This window comes from Thalassophryne amazonica, chromosome 2 (assembly GCF_902500255.1).
Source record: "Thalassophryne amazonica chromosome 2, fThaAma1.1, whole genome shotgun sequence".
Lineage (NCBI taxonomy): Eukaryota > Metazoa > Chordata > Actinopteri > Batrachoidiformes > Batrachoididae > Thalassophryne > Thalassophryne amazonica.
Genome location: NC_047104.1, coordinates 107,729,012 through 107,748,342, shown reverse-complemented (window position 1 = coordinate 107,748,342; position 19,331 = coordinate 107,729,012). Strand labels below are relative to the sequence as shown.

Below are 19,331 nucleotides of genomic sequence, written 5' to 3'. Positions count from 1 at the left end.
AAAGCTAAAACTTTAGAAGCCAGCTCACGGATTAAATAAAGTATTTTAATCTGACCTGTGACTGGTGAAAACTGTTCTTCACATGACACGCTTGTTTTGGAAGATGATGTCTGGAAATGCGTTAATTCCTTATGATGGAAGTTACTTGTTAAGGTTTTTTAGTTTTTAAAGAAGCCCCTCAGTGTTTGTCTGCTCTAGATGAGTTTCTCAGACTGAGGCCAGCAACAAGGAAAAAAAAAGAATATGCCAAATTACACTGTAAAATTACACTGTTAACAACACACACAGGACATGACATCATCCTTTTCACACTGGTGTTTTCAGATTTATGTAATTAGATAAATATTTTGACTCCTTAAACATTCATCAACAGAACTGATTGTTTTACACAAAGTGAGTGTAACGTGATGTTCAGTGACATCACGTTCAGTAATGTCATGATGATAAAAATAAAGTTCATTTATAATGCACCTTTCAATAATAAAAATCTCAAAGTGCTACAGGAAAAAAATAAAATCAAGGATTGGCAAGAGAATAAAAACAGAAAAACTTAAGATAAAAACAGTCAGCAGAATAGAATAAAACCAAAATAAAATAAGAAAATAGAATAAAAAGACTAAGATGCAACAGATTCAAAATATTGAGACCTGTAATAGGCCTGTCCAAGCAGGTATGTTTTGAGGCTTTTTTAAAAGCTTCCACAGTCTGTGGAGCCCTCAGATGGTCAGGGAGGGAGTTCCAAATATGAGGGGCAGCTGAACAGAAGGCCCTGTCTCCCATGGTGTGACGTTTGGTGTGAGTGGGATGGAGAAGATTAGTGTTGTATGAACAAAGGGAACGGGAGGATGTGTGGGGAGTGAGGAGGTCTTTGAGGTATGTGGGGGCATTGCCATGGATGCATTGGTGAGTGATGACAGCAATCTTAAAATGGATTCTGTAGGTGATGGGGAGCCAGTGAAGGTTATGGAGTATATGTGTAATGTGTTCCTGTTTACGTACTCTCATCAGAATTCTAGCTGCACTGTTTTGAATGTATTGGAGACTTTGAAGGTTTCCAGAGATCCCAAAGAGCAGGGAGTTACAGTGGTCAAGCCTAGAGGAGACAAAGACATGGACATGTTTTTCAGCATCAATGATGATGTCGAACTGTAGTGAATGTAGTTTCAAGTTGTTGAAATGGTTCGGTTTTCTGTGCCCAAATATGCATGAGTGGAACTGGAAAGTAGTAAAGTCTGTGTCGCCTAAAGAAAGACCCAAGGAACAGCAGTGAGGACGGACAAACCAGTGACCTGGTGTCACTCCTGGCCTTTAATCCTCAGAGAACACTGCCTCTGGACAGCAACCAAATCATTGATGCTTTTGCTGTTAACCACAACAGATGCATTGTGCTGTTATGAAGACATCAATGGTCGGTAAAAGATTTTCTCTTTGCCTGCTGTTAGCATTTTTCTAGGTTACATGTATAGGTCTGTGAATATTTGTTTTGAACAGTAGCCTAGGTTTGTGTGTGATTTTGGTCATTCTGTATGTCATTAGTGACTGTCACAGATCAGAATGTGGCTATGTATACGCATGCCCATGAATGTGGTATAAAGGTGTAGCAGAGCGCCGTCGTGACACACGCGCCGATAGCACTCTTATAAAAATGTCAAGCCCCCTGCAGAAAAAAAAACTCTGGAGCCGCCACTATGCTCATGTTAAGGAAGCATAAAGCGCCAGAGCACCCCCACCTGCACAGCAAAGTGGACCATAACCTGGTTTATTTCGAGCCACTCTACATTCCTGCAGTTTGGTGGCAACCAGTGATCGACCAGAGTGGTATGGAGGTGGTCACAGGAGGCTGCAGACAGTCTTTGTGGATGTTTTGAGGTGACCGACTGGGGTGTGACATTGATAGCAACAGACAATATCATCCCAACCAAGACTGTGCACCATTACCCCAACAACAAACTGTGGGTGACCAAGGACATCAAGGCAACACTGAACAGGAAGTAGGCTGCATTATTGCTGCCTTTGTAATTATTTGAATTCTCTCACTTTTTGATTTAACGTCAGCTGTTGCATTTATTACCCCTGCAGTAAAGATAACCAAGTCCCTCTTTTCTTCCTATATCTTCATTTCCTTCTCTTTGAGAGAAGGAAATTTTTTCTGTTTTCTGTTTCCATGCAGTCACTGGCAGTGTTATTTTCTCCATTAACTTTCTTTGGTGGGTTCGACTTTTTTGAGTGCTTCTGCATATGACATCTTCCTCTTCCCTTTTACAGTGTGAATGTCTTCTTTTATCTCTGGACAAAAGCACACTAACTGCTTGGCTACCACATTGCCAGTTTTATACAAGAAGATGAATAATGTAATATTTATTATGACCAAGTAGCACTATAAATGACAGATGGGCGTAGCGGTCTCTTTTTTAAAAATAAAAGAAAGACAGAAAATTACCAGGCTTCTTTTTTTTCTTTCTTCTTAGCACTGAAAGAATGGATTCATCTCTACAGTCAGCTCTCGTGGATCTTTTCATTTCTATTACCTTTTTATTATTATCACTTGCACTGTTGGCCTCAGAGATTTCTTCAGTTTCCAACCTGTGTATGTCCGGTACATATGGCATTGACAATAAAACTGACTTTGAATGAGCTGAGAGAGTTTTTTTTTGTTTGTTTTTTTTGGCTACATGTGCTCTGCAGAGGTGCACAGAGATGCAGTCTTTGTGTCTGTATGTCTACTTCTCATACAGACACACAGAGATGTGTCCAGTCCAGGTGAACCAAAGATGCACAGTGTGTTTTATAAATGCATCTTTATGCCTGAAACACATGTTTTGGATCAGTTTCTTAATTTAATGCAATCAAATACACAAAATACAGGTTCTGTTTGAGAATTTTTCAAAATAAAAGCTCAGAAGCAGTTCAGTTCCGTTGAGGACCCATTAGCCATCTCGTGTTCAGGGGTCCTGTTGGGCATTCATGGTTACCATAGCGGTCTCAGGGCATGCAAGGGTCCCCAATGTATTTCACCCCAACAAGCAATCCCCTACTTGATCCATTACCCAGGTTACTTTAAAAACCATTTAATTTTGAATGGAAATATGACCTGTAACTACAGTTTCACACATTTGAACAAACATTGAATCAAATCAAACAATACTGACCTGGTTCACTGTCTTTAATAATGGGCTAATTACAACCAAATACTTTAATACATCTGGGAGCAGGGGGCGTGTGCATATATATATATATATATATATATATATGAGATATCATTCGTCATCACAGAAAAAAAATATCTTCATCATGGCCATCATTAATGTCTCACCATCATCCTCAACAACATTACTACGCTGTCATTCATCTAAGAACTTGCTACAGACATCTTCTAGATGACGAGTCTTATCTGAATTATTGCATTTATACGCTGTTGAAAATATGAAAATAGGATATCTTTTTTTTGGTATTATATAATGTAAGGTGAAGTTTGTTTTGGTGTCAGGAGGTATTTTTCATGTTAGTGGTGTTGACAGTGGCAAAGTATGCTCCTATGAGATCTGAGGTAAGTAATGCATTTTAAAAGTCCTACATTTATGATTAAACTCGCCAAGTAAAGGCATGAGTGAGGACTTTATTTCAACTATTTATCTAGCATGTGTAGCAGGAACTAATCTACGGGCTGTCCGTGTGATTGAACTAACCGTGTGCAGCTCTATATGTGATCGCACAGCATTACGTGCAGCTATGACAAAATGGTTTTAAACTACACAACATATCTAAATCCTGCTTCCATTACATGTGATAATAGGATGTTCTTACTAACTCGGTTATAAATAAATGTCACACATTTAAAAAAAAAACAGGTTTTAAAAAGACTTCTTGGTGTCACCTAAGGGGATCACCGTGAAACTAGAAACAGCTCCCGCGTGTTGGCAGCAGGCTTTAAACATAACGCCACATACAGGCCGGTCAGGTTGCTATACAGCTAAAACTGTAAGATGTAAACAGGTCGAGCCAGTGTGACTGTGACAGGTTATTGATGTGTGACATTGTTAATAAAATTCTTATTCTACAACACAAATAAAATTAACTACTCTCCGCAGGCAAGCATAACTTCACACATCTCAAACATCCCTTTTCTAATGCGCCACATGGTTATATTTTCTTCTTGTGAGTAACGTTGACTTCATAAAATGCTCTCAAACATTCTCTGTTTGAAAATTTGTACCTTCATTCAGTGTGAAAGAAATGGAATGTTTCATCTCAAATACTAATCGACCCCGGATATACACAATGAATACCTAGCAGTGCAGGCTTGCACAGTAAATTGTGCAGACTCTGTCCCCACTCCACATAGTGCTAAATCAGTGTTAAATCAGCTCTATCACAGTGTTAAATCAAGTTTACTGACTTTATTGACTTAATTTATGGTGACGGAGTTGCTTTGACACTGATAGTTTATTTAAAGCTACAGTGTGCACGTCTAGTGGCATCTAGTGGTGAGATCGTAGATTGCATTGACACAGTTTTGTTTCCCTTCTCACTTTTCCTCCTTTGGTGAAGGAGAGTCATTCTCCCTTGCCCATTCTTAGGATAAGCAGTATGTATGAACTTCCATTTCACAAAAATGCGGGTTCTCAAACACGTTATCCTTGGCTACCAACCAGCAGACAGTGTTTTGGGGAGCACCCTTGGTTCCCTCTTCTTTTTTCTTCCATCCTCTGTTTTTTAGCTACTCCCGGTTGTTCAGTGTTGCCACAGCTGATACAGTATAGATCCGCAGTGGGATCTGGCAGAATGCCTGATGCCATCTCCAGCGCAACTCTGGTTGTACATGGAGTAGTAGCACACACAGAATTGAGCTTCCCAGTTTCAATTCAGTTTAATTTTTTTTTTTTTCATTTATATAGCGCCAAATCACAACAAAGCTGCCTCAAGGTGCTTCACACAAGCAAAGTCTAACCTTACCAAACCCTAGAGCAAACACACAGGCAACAGTGGTAAGGAAAAACTCCCTCTGATGATATTGAGGAAGAAACCTCAAGCAGACCAGACTCTGAGGGGTGACCCACTGCTTAGGTTATTCTAACAGTTCCAAGGTTTTTACACAGTTTTACAAAGTTGAAGAAACAGAAAACAGGAAATCAAAACATGACATAATAGCAAAAGCATTTGATGAGAAGTCCACGCAGATGGTTATGCCACAGGCAGAGGTCAATCAGCATTCCTCATGCCGTCAGTGGGCCTCTTCCCGCGGCAGTGTCCATTCTAAACACAGACTGCAGTGTGCCACATCAGCTTCAGGCGTGGCATCTCACGGTCAGTTTGGCACCCTGTGTTCAGTAGCCATCCCACTATACGTACCTCGGACAGAGAGAAAAAGAGCAGAGCTTGGACACTGCTTCCCAAGCAGTCTCCCAGCCAAGTACTTCTCAGGACCTACAGCAAGTACTCTGCTTCATTTCTGAGATATGTTGGGATCAGATCCACACAAGCAAAATGACTATATTTGTTCAGTCTTCCATCCATGCTATAAAATGCTAAAGCCAAAAGAAGTATGTACCATTTGGGCTACTTTATCAACTTGGTGGGCTCCATGAGGGGGCCCACTCCCATGTAGCTATGAAAGGCTCATTCTAAGCTTAACTTGATTTATTGTTGTTGTAGGTAAAATATACACTGAACAATACAATAAACACTTGAAGAACATTTGCGCTAATAAACACCTTTAAATTCTACACGCTGTAGCTTTAAGACTATTTAGAGTGGGACCAAAAGTACCCCTGCAATATGTAACATTTTGAAAATTTACACTTTTTCTCCTTTAAACATAAATTTTGATTTTCTGTATTGATTAGCAAAGTGAACCAAGCTTTTATCTGTTCCAAGCATGTATGAATATGACTAACCTCTATTAATATTTGTTCAAACTGGATTAAAGAAGATAAATCCGTTGAACAAGCCTTTACAGAGTTCAGTTCTGTGACAGCAGTACTACTTTTTTTTATGAGTATACAGTTTAAGTTTAGAATGTATTGAAGCAAATTCATGCACATACTGTGTGTAACTATATTACTCATGGTGTCTATATATCAAGACTTGAGTATTTCAATTTGTTACAAAGTGAAGGCAAACCAAAGGACACAAGTACCCAGTTGCCCCCATCTCCCTATGGCAGTCCATCAACCAATCACAATGTGAACCCCAATTCTCCAACTAATACAATGACTTGATATAATAAGATGGATTTAATTTCTTCTGGCCAATAAAAACACTCCCAGTAAGATGGCCCCTGCAGCGATGACGGCACCACCTATGAGAAAGGGTTTCAGATGTTCCAGAGAGTCTGTGCCGGTGCCTGCGGCTTCATCAGCTGCAGCTGATGCCTCAGCGTCTGCCGATCCATCATGGGGAGGAGGATTCTCGCACGCCGGAGCAGTGGGGAAGGGGTCAACCTTGCGTGGAGCTGTTGATTCCTTCTTCTCTGTTTTAGACGCTGCCTTGGGTGCTGGAGCCCCAGTCTTGGTTTTACCTTCCATGGACTCAGGGACAGAGGCGTGGTCCGGTCACAAGGAGTCTTTTTAAATCAGCCCTGTGTTGTTTCACTGAGAAGTAACAGGAAACAGAACAGGATTATCCTTCTAAATTAGGTGCATATGGGGCATGTAATGTGCTCTGCTGAATGTTACAGCTTCCTTAAAGGGTCATATAACACAAAGTTGACTTCATCTAACTTTTTGCAGTTAAACATGGGTGTTGTGGTAAATATCCTCAAAGTCCCACAATTATCTCTGTGCATGTCAAAAACCTTTTTGCTGTGTGTGAAACTGAAGCTAGAAATGGATCTTTTAGGTCTCTGTTGCAAATCTCAGAGAAGTTAATACCTGGACTGGATTTTTGACAAAATGCCTGGTTGACATTAGAACTAATATATATATATATATATATATATATATATATATATATATATATATATATATATATATATATATATATATATATATATATATATATATATATATATATATATATATATATATATATATATATATAGATAGATAGATAGATAGATAGATAGATAGATAGATAGATAGATAGATAGATAGATAGATAGATAGATGGTAGCAAATGTTTCTCATTTGTATAATCTACCTAAAATGGTTCCAAATCTAATAAATGAAAACTGCTCTGCATGACACGCCCATATGGTCTGCTGGAAAGAGACCGAGGCCTTGCAGCAAATCAGAATTTTTCTCAGATCAGATCTATTGAGGTCAACTGTCCACACTCTTATTTGCAAGTAATCATATTGGATTTGTGTGTGCAGACATCATAACCAATGATGCTACATATCTATCTGGTTTGCAGCGGTAACAATGTACACATCAGTCACTGCATAGCTATGCTGGTGGTATCTGAGGTGAGACTGCATCGCAGCAGTTCAAGCATATTCAAACCTGTGATGCAGAAGATGCAGTGTGTTGTATTTCCTACATTGCATCATAACGTGTATTGCATGGTGTTACATACATGTTATTACAAGCAGAGAAATAGGGTTCACAGGTACCCACACTACACATTTGCATGTGATACATATATGATGACAGTCTACTGGACTTCCATAAAGACTTGATGTGAGGTGGAAATGGATGTTGCCATTGTTGAAACCCAGACAGGGAGCAGCTGATAGAAAAACAAAGCTGTGCACTTTGAAAGGACCTGACTTCCAAGGTCCTCAAATTAAGACGTTCACATCCATGGAGCCCCAGACTGTCCATAGAGAGGAAAAATGGGGTGAAAAGTATAGGGCTCAAAATGCTATTGAACATGCACAACATATCATTAGCTTCCACTGTAGTAACACTGTGTGGCATCTGCAAAGCACTGACTGTTGAGATGGAAAAGACACTTTTGAAAACCAGTTTGAGTGTCCAGAGCATCCTGGCTGAGTCACATCTGTAAAAATCTGATTGGAATCACAATTTAAACCACCTCCAAATGTGGTGTGAATCAAATTTGCAAAAGTGCATAATTAAGGCCCCCTGACTCGAGTGTGACTTTGATTCACATGCTTGCACGCCCGTCGTGATGATCCCACCCGCTGTGATCCCAGTGGGATGCCGTTCTTTGTTGCACCGCCTGCCACGTGCTCTGCACTGGACGCTGCATATATAAAATAATTATTTTGTGGTGGATTAATCATTGTCCCTGCAATTTTGCCACTGAAAATAGCTCTAATTGCTTCCTGAATCACACAGGAGCCTTTAGCTGGAGCCGTTTGCGTGTACACGCGCACTTAAGCTCCAGAAAGCATTTTGAGCAGTCTAAAAAGGTAATTATTTGTCATGTTTACATTGTCATGGCTTGGTAAAAGAGTTGTGTGTTCTTTCCTTCTTGTGTGCAGCTGTTAAATATGTTTATAACAGATTTAACCTCTTCTTATAATCCTTCAGATGTGAGCTGCGCTCTGATGCGATCCGCTGACGTCACCACCCGCTCTGTTCACTTCTTCTTTGCTCGACGAGCTGCACGTCGTGTTGGCGATTAGATTGCACCACGTAGAATGACATTTATGCGTGAAAGATTTTTTGAACATTTCAAAATTCTCTGTACACAATAGCACGCACTGGCGCCCCTCTCGCATCCAGTCTCCACCCGTTAAAGACGAGTTTACTCTCCAGCACGACACAGGTCGTGCTAGTGCGTGAATCAAAGTCATGGGGTAGGGTGTGGTACATTGCCCCAGTTTCTATGGTCTACTTTTGACAGCAAACACCTGGTGACCTGTGGCAGGTTGCCCAAAAAAAGAGTGTATAATATGACCCCTTTAAAGCACGCAGCAATGGAGCAGTCCTGTGGCAGCGGGGCCTTAAATGTGACCTTGGAAAAATATGACACTGGACAGAAACGTGCTGATGCTCAGAGGGAAAGAGAACAGTTTATTTTGGTCACAGCAACTGTGGATTCTTCTCTTTGTAGAAATAATGTCAAAGCAACCTTTCTGTGGCACAATCTGTCAGTTTGGTGTCGATGAAAGAAAGGTGCAGTTGAAGAGCTCATCTTCAAATACTGCACCTTTACATTTTAATGCACCCACCAAAAGTGCTCTGTAGATACAGACTGAGTGGTTTAATCACATCTTTTCTCTCTCGTTAAAACTGCATGAGTCAGTGTGATACAAAAAAACAAGGACAAGATGGAGGAGAGAAAATAGGAGCACAGTGAATGGATTAGAGAGAATTAGTCAGGACACTGAATGCAAATGAGGGATGAAGGAAGTTTTTAATTGAATAAAAGCACAGATAACAGACTTGATATAATGCTGGCTGAATGTCTTAGAAAAAAGATGCCTAAATGCTGCAGTGTTGAGAATGAATGCTACATACCTTCCTAAGAGCTGTGCACAAAGTTCAGGAATAATGGATGAAGGATAAACCACAGTCAGGTCTGGATGTCCTCAATGTATGAAAAAAATGAGAGAAAGCAGAGAGATGGAGGACACTGCAAACAGGAGGGAGGAGAGAGGAGAGCTGGGATATACCATCTGGTCCTCAGAATAGGGGCGCACACTTCACATCCTCTGGAAAAACAGTGCGCTCTCACGTGCTGCTGCTGCTGCTTCACTGGTTTGATGATTGCTTCTGCAGATGCAACTCAATTACAGATGACACAAACATCGAGCAGACATTTTCCACCAAGCTGATTCTGAAATAAAAAGAGTATGACAACAATAACAAGCTGGACTCCCTGGTGACGGTGGCAGAGAAGAGAACACTGGACAAACTGCTGGACATTATGGATGATGCCAGTCACCCTCTGCACACAGTCATCAGCAACCAGAGGAGCCTCTTCAGTCACAGACTGCTCCTTCCCAAGTGCAGGACCAGCAGACTGAAAAACTCCTTTGTCCCTCAGACCATCAGACTGTACAACTCCTCACTCAGGGGGAGGAGGAGTAACAGGAAGACAGAGGACGGGAAGGAGAGGAACAGTAGTAGCCAGTAAACCAGCAGCGATCAGTATGACTGGTATTTATATTTGTGTATTTATATTTATGTTTGTAAATTGTTTTTTATACTTTCACTTTTGATGCTCTGTGTGCTTCTTACCCTGTGTGCTGTTATACAATGCTGCTGGAACCTCAGTTTCCCTGAGGGAGTTTTCCGAAGGGATTAATAAAATTCTCTCTAATCTAAACAACAATAATAATAATAATAGTAACTACTTAAGTAGTAATTGCCTGAAAAGATTTTTCAGATATGTTTTATGCAGCAGTTTGCATGCTGACAGCTGATCCATTACATAATAGTTTCTTCTCACGCATGAAGTACACATAATCACACAACTTTCTAATCGTCTGTTATTCTGCCTGTAATCACATTATGGACACACAATGAACAGGAGCAATCAGAGATATCTGACATCCGCCAATCCAGATCATCTCCAAAATTTAATGGAGTCTTCCATGCCCTAATATCTATCTGTGGTGCAAATTTGGTGAGAATCTGTGTAGTAGTTTTGAAGGAATCCTTCAAAGCCTATATAAAATGAAATCTTGTTCCACAATCCGGATCCAGATCACCTTCAAAATTCAGTGGAGTCTTCCATCTATCTGTGGTGCAAATTTGGAGAGAATCTGTAAAGTGGTTTTGACGTAATCATTCAAAGACTATATAAAGTGAAACTTGATCCAGAATCCGGATCCAGATCACCTCCAAAATGTAAAGAGTCTTGCATGGCCTAATATGTATCTGTGTTGAAAATTTCATCAAAATCCGTGCAGTAGTTTTGACATAATCCTGCGAACAGTAATCCTTCAAAGCCTATATAAAGTGAAACTTAATCCAGAATCCGGATGTGGATCAACTCCAAAATTTAATGGGTTCTTCCATGGCCTAATATCTATCTGTCATGAAAATGTCATCAAAATCCGTGCAGTAGTTTGACGTAATCCTGCTAACAGACAGACAGATAGACAGACGCAGGTGATTTATTATGTCCTTGGTGGACATAAAAATCCTCCCAGCTAATATTTTCCCTTTCTGTCAGACTTACTGCAGTGGTGTGGCTGGACACAAATGCAGGATTCAGATGTCAGTAAAACAGAGTTTAATGAAAGTTCAGGCCAGGTTCATTACACAGGTAGGCAGACCAAGATAAGCAGCAGGATCGGAAGCATTAGGCAGAGACAACGTCAAATACAGGCAGGCAGGTCAAAAACACAGGTAGTCAAAAACAGGACAGAAATGCTCAGAAGAATATGCTCAAAAGTGGCTCAAGGCTCAACAATCTCACCACCAGACAGGGTGACAGGTGTGACAAAAATAGAGGGAGTGATTAGCAGGAAATGCAGGACAGGTGTATCTGGAAGGGGTGTGGCAAGCTGGAGAGAGGATCACAGGTAAACGCCCAACACCAAGCAGAAGACAGAACAGAAAGATCCCTCCACCAAACATGACAGTGACAAAGAACAGTAGTAACAAAATAAAGAAACAAAAAGACACTACATACAAGCCCCAATCATGACATCACCCCTCCCCCACGGGTGATTCCTGACGGCCCAGGCGCCCCGGGATGGGAAGCATGAAAGTCCCAGATCAGTGAAGGGTCCAAGATGAACCGAGAGGGCACCCAGGAGCATTGCTCTGGACCATACTCCTCCCAGTCCACCAGGTACTGCACCCCCCGGCCACAGCGGCGAGACAAAAGAAGACGACAAACTGAGAAGACAGGACCACCCTCCACAAACCGTGCGGTCGTTGGGGGCCTGGCCGGAGAATAAAGAGGACTGGACCTGGCTGGCTTAATACGACTGACATGGAAGGATGGATGTACATACCGGGCATGCCAGGATATATTCCTTGATGTCCTGTGACATCTTGGGCCACCAGAACCACTGATTAATTAAACAAGTAGTTTTTTAATACCGGCATGGTTGGCAAAGGGGCTGTCATGTGCCCATTGAATGCCGGGGACTAAGAGCCTATTTGCAGGACAGCCCTGAGGCTTAGGATCCCCCCTAGATGCTGCTCTCACTACATACGAGGTCTGTTAGAAAAGTATCCGACCTTTTTATTTTTTGCAAAAACCATATGGATTTGAATCACGTGTGATTGCATCAGCCAAGCTTGAACCTTCGTGCGCATGCGTGAGTTTTTTCACGGTTGTCAGTTGCGTCATTTGCCTGTGAGCAGGCTTTGTGTGAGCAGTGGTCCACCCCTCTCGTCGGATTTTTATTGCGAATAAATGTCTGAACGATTTGGAGCTTTGCTGCATCAAATTTTTCCAGAAACTGTGAGAGACCTCCAGTTGGACACCATTCGGAAAATTCAGATGGCTTTCAGGGATGATTTTATGGGGATTACACAGATTAAGGAGTGCTCCAGCCGGTTTAAAGACCGCCCACAGCGTCTGAGAGCGCGGCGCACTCCGAGCGCCGATCGACAGGCTCACACCCCGCTGAAACAACCAGATCATTTCCAACATGAAGGCTTTGTTGATCCGGGACGTCGTCTGACTTCCACAAAAATGGCAGAAGATGTGGACATCAAGACTTTTTCGGCACATTCCACTGTTACAGGAGTTTTTTTCATGGAAAGAGAAGCGGAGGGATGCGCCACGGAACCGCTCATGACGCGGGACAAAAGCACCTCCGTGTTGGTCTCACAGGACGGCTTTCGGTGGCTTTTCAGTCATGTGACTATCCGAGAAATTGTGCATGAGCTGGACATGCCAGAACATGTCCTGTGAGGCTTCATCACAGCGTTGCTTTGCACCATGCGGCTCCATCCTGATGCGCGGAATTCCTCCGCACGTCTGTCTCAATGTGCCAAAAAAGTGCAGATGTCCACGTCTTCCGCAATTCCTGTGGAAGTCAGACGACGTCCCGGATCAACACAGTATCCAGTGTGGAAATGAACGGCACATTTCACTGTTACAGGAGTTTTTGTCATGGAAAGAGGAGTGGAGGAATTCCGCGCGTCGCGGTGGAGCCGCATGGCGCAAAGCAACGCCGTGATGAAGACTCACAGGACATGTTCTGGCATGTCCAGCTCATGCACAATTTCTCGGATAGTCACACGACTGAAAAGCCACAGAAAGCCGTCTGAAAGCCATCTGAAAGCCATCTGAAAGCCGTCCTGTGAGACCAACACGGAGGTGCTTTTGTCCCGCGCCATTCAGACATTTATTCGCAATAAAAATCCGATGAGAGGGGTGGACCACTGCTCACACAAAGCCTGCTCACAGGCGAATAACGCAACCGACAGGCGTGAAAAAACTCAGGCATGCGCACGAAGGTTCAAGCTTGGCTGATGCAATCACACGTGATTCAAATCCACATGGTTTTTGCAAAAAATAAAAAGGTCGGATACTTTTCTAACAGACCTCGTACAAGCCCCAATCATGACACTTTCCTCTCATATTCATTATATCAGACATTTGAGGTGCATCCAAAAAGTATCCGGCCTTATTTTATCCCACAGAAATGAAGCGTGCAATTTAGACCCAGAGCCAGGATCTGAAAAGGGAGGGTTCTTTTTTGGTGAAAGAGGACCTTTGCTGGCAGGGGTTCTGGGGGCCTTCAGCGGCCCCCGTATGGTGTTTGTATTCTCTGATTTGTTCAACAAAAACAAGCAGAACTCAAAGTTCCTGTTTGAAATGGTGGCAACACCTATTCATGAACAACCACCTGTGAATCACTCTACTTTTATAGCACAAGATTTTTTAGATTACTTTGAGAAGAAAATAGATGATATTAGGTTAAACATATTCCAGCATGCCTTAGTCCAGCCACTATACCCTGTTATCAGGGTGAGTCCCATCACTGCTATACTGCCTAGATTTAACAAATTTGATAGTATCTCACTGGCCGTGCTGATGAAGCTTGTAATGTCTGCTAAAAGTACGACCTGCATAATCGATCCTATACCAACAAAACTGCAAAGGACCTGTGGCCTAGTCTTGGGCCGACTATGTTGGAAATTATTAATCTCTCATTAACTTCTGGATCTGTTCCTCAGTGTTACAAACCTGCAGTGATGAAACTTAAGAAATCTAATCTTGACCCTAGTATATTGAAAAACTATAGGCCGATATCAAATCTATCATTTTGCTCTAAAACAGACAACAACAACAGATACAGCTCTCACTGAAGTGGTAAATGACATTCTGCTTGCAATGGATTCTGGTGCTGTTAGATCTTAGTGCTGCATTTGATATGGTGGATCACTGTACTCTACTTGATAGGTTGTAGAATAATTTTGGGATTACTAGGAATGTCCTTACATGGTTGACATCATACCTAACCAGTCATTCTCACTGTCTTGTATAACAACACTACCTCTACCCTTGGTAGAGGTAGTGACTTGACATGATATGGGGTCCCACAGGGGTCTGTCTTAGGCCCCCTGCTTTTCTCTTTTTATATAGCAGCCCTTGGGCACATATTGTGGCATTTTGGGATTACCTTTCACTGCTATGCTGATGATACTCAGTTATACATGCCGATAACTGCTAGAAATCTCTGTGTGTCTAAAAATCTATGTGTCTGCAGGTCACAGAGCTTTCTCTTATCGTGCCCCTGTTCTGCGGAATGATCTCCCTGCTTCAATAAAACAGTCAGATTCTGTAGAGACTTTCAAGTCCACACTTAAGACGCACTTATTTTCCCTTTCGTATGGCTAGCATACTAGCATAGTATGTTTCCATGCTTTTTACTCTTTTAGTTCATTTTATTAGGAAATGGAGCAGGCCGCGGCCTCAGCTTTATCTAATGCTGAGAAATTACACTGTATTTGTCTTTCTGATGCTTGATTCTACTTTTTATCTTTTCTCTCTGTTTGAGGTGCGACTCCATCCAGAGATGGGTGTGGTATCTGTTCCAGAAACCGTCCTGTGCACCGGCAACATTTCCTGTATGTTTCTTCCGTGAACTGTTTTGTAATTTGTGTCTGCAGCATTGCCCAATCAGAGGGTCACCCCTTTGAGTCTGGTCTGCTTGAAGTTTCTTCCTCAGAGGGAGTTTTTCCTTACCACTGTTGCTCTGGGGGTTGGTAAGGTTAGACCTTACTTGTGTGAAGCGCCTTGAGGCAACCTTGTTGTGATTTGGCGCTATAGAAATGAAAATAAATTGAAATTGAAATTGAGGATTGCCTTGTATCAGTGAAAAGCTGGATGTCCAGCAATTTCTTACTTTTAAACTCGGAGAAGCCCGAAATGATGGTTCTTGATCCAGCGAGACATCGGCATCAGTTTGATCAATTAACGCTTAAACCAGATACATGTGTCATACATCACACTGACAAAGTGAGGAACCTTGGGGTGATTTTTGACCCCACGTTGTCCTTTGATTTACACATTAGAGATATTACGAGGAGTGCTTTGTTCTACTGTGAAACATAGCGAAGATTCGTCCCATCTTGTCCATGGCTGGTGCAGAGACCCTGATCCATGCATTTATTTCTTCTAGATTGGACTACTGCAATGTTCTATAAAAAAGCCCTCCGTAAAGCTAGGACATCTTTCTACTCATCACTAATTGAAGAAAATAAGAACAACCCCAGGTTTCTTTTCAGCACTGTAGCCAGGCTGACAAAGAGTCAGAGCTCTATTGAGCTGAGTATTCCATTAACTTAACTAGTAATGACTTCATGACTTTCTTTGCTAACAAAATTTTAACTATTAGAGAAAAAATTACTCATAACCATCCCAAAGACGTATCGTTATCTTTGGCTGCTTTCAGTGATGCCGGTATTTGGTTAGACTCTTTCTCTCCGATTGTTCTGTCTGAGTTATTTTCATTAGTTACTTCATCCAAACCATCAACATGTTTATTAGACCCCATTCCTACCAGGCTGCTCAAGGAAGTCCTACCATTATTTAATGCTTCGATCTTAAATATTATCAATCTATCTTTGTTAGTTGGCTATGTACCACAGGCTTTTAAGGTGGCAGTAATCAAACCATTACTTAAAAAGCCATCACTTGACCCAGCTATCTTAGCTAATTATAGGCCAATCTCCAACCTTCCTTTTCTCTCAAAAATTCTTGAAAGGGTAGTTGTAAAACAGCTAACTGATCATCTGCAGAGGAATGGTCTATTTGAAGAGTTTCAGTCAGGTTTTAGAATTCATCATAGTACAGAAACAGCATTAGTGAAGGTTACAAATGATCTTCTTATGGCCTCGGACAGTGGACTCGTCTCTGTGCTTGTTCTGTTGGACCTCAGTGCTGCTTTTGATACTGTTGACCATAAAATTTTATTACAGAGATTAGAGCATGCCATAGGTATTAAAGGCACTGCGCTGCGGTGGTTTGAATCATATTTGTCTAATAGATTATAATTTGTTCATGTAAATGGGGAATCTTCTTCACAGACTAAAGTTAATTATGGAGTTCCACAAGGTTCTGTGCTAGGACCAATTTTATTCACTTTATACATGCTTCCCTTAGGCAGTATTATTAGACGGTATTGCTTAAATTTTCATTGTTACGCAGATGATACCCAGCTTTATCTATCCATGAAGCCAGAGGACACACACCAATTAGCTAAACTGCAGGATTGTCTTACAGACATAAAGACATGGATAACCTCTAATTTCCTGCTTTTAAACTCAGATAAAACTGAAGTTATTGTACTTGGCCCACAAATCTTAGAAACATGGTGTCTAACCAGATCCTTACTCTGGATGGCATTACCCTGACCTCTAGTAATACTGTGAGAAATCTTGGAGTCATTTTTGATCAGGATATGTCATTCAAAGCGCATATTAAACAAATATGTAGGACTGCTTTTTTGCATTTACGCAATATCTCTAAAATCAGAAAGGTCTTGTCTCAGAGTGATGCTGAAAAACTAATTCATGCATTTATTTCCTCTAGGCTGGACTATTGTAATTCATTATTATCAGGTTGTCCTAAAAGTTCCCTAAAAAGCCTTCAGTTAATTCAAAATGCTGCAGCTAGAGTACTGACGGGGACTAGAAGGAGAGAGCATATCTCACCCATATTGGCCTCTCTTCATTGGCTTCCTGTTAATTCTAGAATAGAATTTAAAATTCTTCTTCTTACTTATAAGGTTTTGAATAATCAGGTCCCATCTTATCTTAGGGACCTCGTAGTACCATATCACCCCAATAGAGCGCTTCGCTCTCAGACTGCAGGCTTACTTGTAGTTCCTAGGGTTTGTAAGAGTAGAATGGGAGGCAGAGCCTTCAGCTTTCAGGCTCCTCTCCTGTGGAACCAGCTCCCAATTCAGATCAGGGAGACAGACACCCTCTCTACTTTTAAGATTAGGCTTAAAACTTTCCTTTTTGCTAAAGCTTATAGTTAGGGCTGGATCAGGTGACCCTGAACCATCCCTTAGTTATGCTGCTATAGACGTAGACTGCTGGGGGGTTCCCATGATGCACTGTTTCTTTCTCTTTTTGCTCTGTATGCACCACTCTGCATTTAATCATTAGTGATCTATCTCTGCTCCCCTCCACAGCATGTCTTTTTCCTGGTTCTCTCCCTCAGCCCCAACCAGTCCCAGCAGAAGACTGCCCCTCCCTGAGCCTGGTTCTGCTGGAGGTTTCTTCCTGTTAAAAGGGAGTTTTTCCTTCCCACTGTAGCCAAGTGCTTGCTCACAGGGGGTCGTTTTGACCGTTGGGGTTTTACATAATTATTGTATGGCCTTGCCTTACAATATAAAGCGCCTTGGGGCAACTGTTTGTTGTGATTTGGCGCCATATAAAAAAATTGATTGATTGATTGATTGATTCTATTTTCTGGTTTACCACAGTCCAGAATTAGGGGTCTCTGATTAGTTCAAAATGCTGCTGCCAGACTCTTGACAGGAAGTAGAAAGTTCGACCACATTACACCCATTTTGGCATCTCTTCAGTGGCTTTCTGTCTCTGTGAGGTCAAATTATTTATGGACTAGCATCTCCCTACTTAGCTGACCTAATTAAACCCTATGTACTGGCCTGGGCTCTGCGTTCGCAGGGCACAGGACTTCTTTGTGTCCACAGAGTGAATAAAAAAATCTGTGGGTCACAGAGCTTTCTTTTATCATGCACCTGCTTTGTGGAATGATCTCCCTGCATCAATCAGATTCTGTGGAGACCTTCAAGTCCAGACTTAAGACGCATCTGTTCTCCGTCTCGTATGGCTAGCATACTGGCATAGTATGGTGCTATGCTTCCTATCTTTTCAAAGTCATTTTATTAGCAACAGAACAGGTTTTGGCCTCAACTATCTAAATTTTGGGCCTGTGAATGAAGCTTAGGGCTAGTGGCCGATGATCACCTTAGTAATTTCTCTGTTTTCCTGTTGATTTACTGCTGATGAATTTTACCTTTGGTGTAGTTTTTCCAGCCGTTTTCTCTCTGTCCGAGGTATGGACAGAGAGAACGGACGGATCCGAACTGAAGGGCCCAGATGGACTGTGAGGTGGAAGACCTGAGGTGGGTGCTGCATGCTGCAGTCAACGTGCTTGTGCAGGCTAAAACTTACAGACACAACCTTTCCCATTTGCCTTGTCTTCCCTTCTTCACTGTGAACCAAAAAAAAAACTGCACTTTTCATGACTACTTTGGTGACTGCAGCCAAAAACAAAACAGTAGACCATTTTTCCATGTGAAGTGATGCTGTGTTTGTGTTGCACAACGGCAGGCTGTCCCCGCAAGTAGTCAAATCCCGCAATATCATGCAAAGATTCCAACGAGACTGCACTGCCCTATTACAATCAATCCTTTAAAAAAACAAAAAAAACAAAAAACAAAACATGTAACAGCTTTGGTGCACAAAGTAGTGCTGCAATTCAAATTGAATTAAATTGCTGTGGCTAAAAGTTTATTGTAGTGACACAAGAAATCACGTGCTTCCAAGGTTGTCCCCAAATCTGTTTGGTTATTTTAGGTTTGCAATCATAAAAATCACACAAACTCAAATAACACACTTTTACTCTGATTGTTCTATTTTTGTCACTTTGGTATCATGGTGCATTATTTGCATGATGCATCCTTGAATGTTTCACATCCTGTTCTAACCATCAGAAGTCAGTAAATGTGGGGCTAGGTGGAATCTATTTAGTGGTTGCATGACAAAATGTCAATGTACAAATATGCATTTTCAAGTGTGTACATTATTAATTTTTGTCAATTCCCTCATTAAACACCAAAGTGCCAAATATGTAAATGTGGGAAATGTATAAGCAGAATCATAAAAATGGTAAATGACTGCATCACACACTCAAAGCGCTTTCCAATGATGCCTCACATTCATCCATTTACACAAACACACACCGATATCAGGGTGCTGCCATTCAAGGCGCTCACTACACACCAGGAGCAACTTGGGGAT

At 41.6% G+C, this 19,331-nt stretch overlaps 1 long non-coding RNA gene across 1 annotated transcript; it reads right to left on the bottom strand.

The window, feature by feature from the left end:
- Nucleotides 1-5,799: 5,799 nt before the first annotated feature.
- LOC117528767 lies at nt 5,800-9,552 on the bottom strand. Its single transcript, XR_004565861.1, has 2 exons — nt 9,372-9,552; nt 5,800-6,577 (listed from the first exon to the last, which is right to left on the bottom strand). It is a non-coding gene; the product is annotated as an uncharacterized LOC117528767 (long non-coding RNA).
- Nucleotides 9,553-19,331: the final 9,779 nt, after the last annotated feature.